Source organism: Elephantulus edwardii, unplaced genomic scaffold, assembly GCF_000299155.1.
Source record: "Elephantulus edwardii isolate Elephantulus edwardi_28Jun2011 unplaced genomic scaffold, EleEdw1.0 scaffold00256, whole genome shotgun sequence".
Lineage (NCBI taxonomy): Eukaryota > Metazoa > Chordata > Mammalia > Macroscelidea > Macroscelididae > Elephantulus > Elephantulus edwardii.
The window spans coordinates 414,106-418,576 of NW_006400006.1; the positions used below are offsets into that span (position 1 = coordinate 414,106).

Sequence of the window (4,471 nt, forward strand, 5' to 3'; positions counted from 1 at the left end):
AAAAAGTATTATATACCATGAGAGAGGCTGGAGAACATTATGTCGTGTGAACTTATTCAGTTTCATAAGGAAAAATACTGAATAAGGCCATTCTCATAAAAATAGGATTACTAGTCAAGATTTGCACAAAAATTCAAAGAGGGAAGGAGAGGGAGGAAATAGTATAAGGGTGGGAAGGGGGAGAAATCATGAAGGTGCAGAGTTTGGTGGGCAGACAGAGGGAGGGATGGAACTAGGAAAGATCTAATGGGGACCTGAAAGGGTGGGGTAGTGTGAGCATGGATCAATGGTGACTGGTTTTATAAAACACAATACATGGAAATGATCACATGAAACACAATGTGAATACAGGAATTTGTGAAACAAAGTGTATATAAGCAAACCACAATGTATATGAATTTTGTGTGCAAACCAATATAAAATTATTTTTTAAAAAACTAAAAAAAAACAGAATAGCATTGGAAAAGTAATAAACGATGGTAAATTTAATTATTTCATTTTTTCTAACCTTAATAAACAATTACCTGTTAGCTTGGGATCCAGCAAAATTTGAAAATTTGCTGAAGAATGTATTGACCTATACATGTGCAATGGGCAAAAGTGTATCTGTATAATGATTTCTCCCTCTTTTTACAACAAAAGTTACAGCAGTCTGGAAGTTAGAAATGCTGAAGCCCAGCAGTCAAGGAAAACTATCCCAGGCAATTCAGGTTTCTGTGGGGTCCTCCACAAAGCCAAAAACCTGTCATCAATGCAGTGGATTGAGTAGGGACACGTTTTGTTTAATACCTTTGTGGTTGATACTATTTCTCAGGAAAATTCCCCAGAATCATTTCTCTAGCATTAAGTAGTCTGAATACACAAAAACTGAATTGCAATTTCACCAATATTACATTCATTTCTCTATTGTAAGATAATTATTACTTGACATTATTTCAAAGAATATGAAAGTCAAATACTGGAAGAGAGTTTAAGAATCAAATGCAGTGAATGTTCAAATTTTCAAATATGATTGCACTCAGAATAAGAGAAGCTTGCACAATGTCCTAAATTCAGGGGGAAATAAAGGAGCACTAATATTACCAGTATTCAACTTGTTTTAAAAGGACTCAGTTGATATTGTAGATGCCATTTTTCCTATTTCAATGTGTCTGTTTTTAAGAAGAAAAGGGTAAAGAAAGCCTAAAAATAAAACTAAGAGGACTGCCATTGAGCTGGAATCAACTCATTTCTCCCCTTTCTTCTCTTTCCCCTACCCCCCAAAAATGCCTCCCTTGTTCCAAACCATTCTCATGCATACAATGTATAATCATATATCCTTTCAAACAGTTCTTCCCTCATCTCTTCCAATTCAGTGCTCATCATCTATCTACCTTTTCCCTATTCCCCCTCCAACCCCTCCATGTCTTCCTTGTTTTAGAACAGTGGTGTCACGCAGTATTTATCCTTTTGAGACTGAGATATTCACTTAGCCTATTGCCTTCAAGGCTCTCCCATGTTGTGTAATGTTTTACTGTTCCATTTTTTTTCAATGTTCCATCATAATAATCCATTGTGTATGTAGTTTTTTGCATATTTCTTGGTGATATAACCAATAACTGTAAGGCATTCAGAAACATCTACCTCTTTCTAAAAAATTTTAAATATTAATTTACTAAATTATTATTTCTTTAACAAGTCAAATAATTTCATAACATTGTTACGTGCCATCAAGCCAAGTATGACCCACAGCAACCCTATAGAGTCATCTTCAAATTTAATAATACACCTTATTTAAGAAAAACTACTAATTTACTTAATTATTAAGTAAATTAATATTGATGCCTTTGAGCTGTGATGTTGGAGAAGAGCATTGAATATACCATGGACTGCTAAAAGAATGAACAGGTTCGGCCTAGAGAGGGTGAAACCAGGCTGCTCCTTGGAGGCAAGAATTCCGAAGCTTTGTCTGACATACTTTGGACATGTTGCAAGGAGGGACCAGTCCTTGGAGAGTGAAGTCATGCTTGGGAGGGTGGAGAGACAGCACAGGAGAGGAAGATCCTCAATAGGTGGATTGATTCAGTGACTGGGGTAATGGGGGTAGGCAGGTCAGAGACAATAAGGTTGGCACAAAATAGTGAAGGGTTTAGGGCTGTTGAACATAGGGTTACTATGAGTTGCAGGCAACTTGATGGCACATAACAACAACAATGACAATGTCTGGAACTTCTTAGACAGCGATAGATGTTTCTGAATACCTTAAAGCTATTGGCTATATCACCAAGAGATAGGCAAAAACCTCAATCAGCTCTACTTTAGAATGAAATTATTATATGTCTGCTTTCTTGGTGGAATGGGTAGATGATAACTCGGTAGACATGATGGAGACAATAGACTACATTAAACTAAAACTTGGCAAATATCATAAGGCAATCTCTGTAACCAGTAAATGGTGTGCTCCTTCAAAATAGAAATTTGGATGAACTTAAATAAATTGAAAGTTTGTGTTTTTGTAGTTTCCAGGTGCCATTGAGCTGATTTTTAACTCTTAAGGACTGAATGTGAGGGAACAGAAAGAACCTATAAGATTTTCTAGGCTGCAACAATCTTTAAGAGGGGAGGGAGCTTTGTTGGTCTGATCTAGAAGGAGTTGCACTATAAATCCAAAAGAGATGGGAAATCTTTGCTGAGATTCATGTCCTCAGCAATCTAATGGAGGGTCAGCTATGACTTGGATCACACTCAATGGCAAAATATTTGTTGAATCTTTAAGGGAACAGATCACCAGATCTTTCTACCGCTGGCTGGATTTGAACCACCAGCTTTTAGGTTGGCAACTCTGTACTTAACTTCAACTCATGATGACCCTCTAGATAGTTCCTAAATCTTTTCAGAAGGCTTCTCATCTTTCTCCCTTGGGGAAGGTGGCAGGTGGCAGTTTAGAATCTCTGACCATTCAATGGTCCATTCAATGGTCCATTCAATGGTCTAGCTCATTTCTATTTATTGTAGCTGCTAGACTTAAGTGTGAGATTATTAATTGCTTAAGTTTTTGATCTGGGATCACTAATCAGAGAATTGTAGTCTTTTCTTGGAGTCCCCTACTCATGAATGTTGTTGTTGTTGTTATGTGCCATTGAGTCGCCTACAACTCATAGCAACCCTATGTACAACAGCCCTAAACTCCGCTCTGTCCTGTGCCAATCGCACTGTCTCTGACACTCCCATCCCGATTATCCCAGTCACTGAATCAATCCACCTCATAGAGGGCCTTCCTCTCCTGCGCTGTCCCTCCACCCTCCCAAGCATGAGGTCCCTCTCCAAGGACCGGTCTCTCCTCACAACATGTCCAATGAATACAATACATAAAATGCCAGCCCCTTGCCTTTTATTTCTTTCTTAGCCTCGAGAACAAGGAGACTATTATTTACTTCATATCCCAAAGCTTTCTAGCTCATTTTTGCGGATGGAACAATTTTAATTGGATTCAAGGACACATGTTATTCACTGGGTCATGTTTTACTAAGAATGAGTGGGATGGTGGGAAAATAGTATCTTTAAAGGCAGGGACCTTCATTTGTTTCATGAGTCTGTGATAAGGTCCGAAATTTTCACCATGATTCCAGTGAGAAGCCTGTTTTCTTATATTCTCCCTTCCATATGGAATAGAAAATATCCCTCGCTTTTCTAGGCAGCCTGAGCCATTTCTGCTTTGCTGCCGCTTTCCATAGAGTAGAACCTTCTGCTGGCTCTACAGCTCGTCGTTTACAATGTCACAGAGCTAGAGGAGCATCACCCTCACCTGGAAAATTATTCTTTTGTGACAGTTGTGTGCCTCAAATGCAAGAGCAAAGACACTAAGATCAGAGATGGAGATCAGGGACTTTTTAGAATCGCCCCTGAGAGAAAACTTTCCCTACAGCTAGTGCCTACAATGTAGACTTGAAGCCTCCTAAACTCTCGAGAGACAGGCAGCAGTGCAAGGCATCACAGAAGTGACTTGAGGCCTGAGTCATCATATTAAAGATAGGCTCAGGGGAGGTGGGAGGGAGGTGCTGGCGGGTCAAGGCAGGGGTGGAAGGAGTTGCTGGCAGAGTACGGTGGGGATAAGACTAAGACACATATACCCAAGGGGGAGATGCACACAGAATCTATCGGTTGCTTTTGAATTGGGAAAGTGTCTTTCATCTGCTCTTTAGAGTGAAATGAATGTCAGATACTGTTCTAAAGTTGAGCATCCAAATTAAAACAGACTAGGAAGAAGGATTGACCACCCACTTCTGAAATAATGAAATAACAGCACATTGAAAATCCTATGTGCTATAATAGAGCACAATGAGATTAGCAGATATAGCACCAGAGGCTGAGCCCTTGTATTGGGAAACACAGAAATAGTCACAGAAATAGTTGTAAGCAGACATTAGTGACTGGAATATGGAACGTGAAAAGTAGAAATGGGAAGTATAAATATTGACATACTACGCATTGA

General features: G+C 39.1%; 1 pseudogene; it reads right to left on the reverse strand.

Annotated features, from left to right (window-relative positions):
* Positions 1 to 1,539: 1,539 nt before the first annotated feature.
* The window catches only part of LOC102845533, a 12,751-nt pseudogene continuing 9,819 nt past the window's right edge, over positions 1,540 to 4,471 (reverse strand).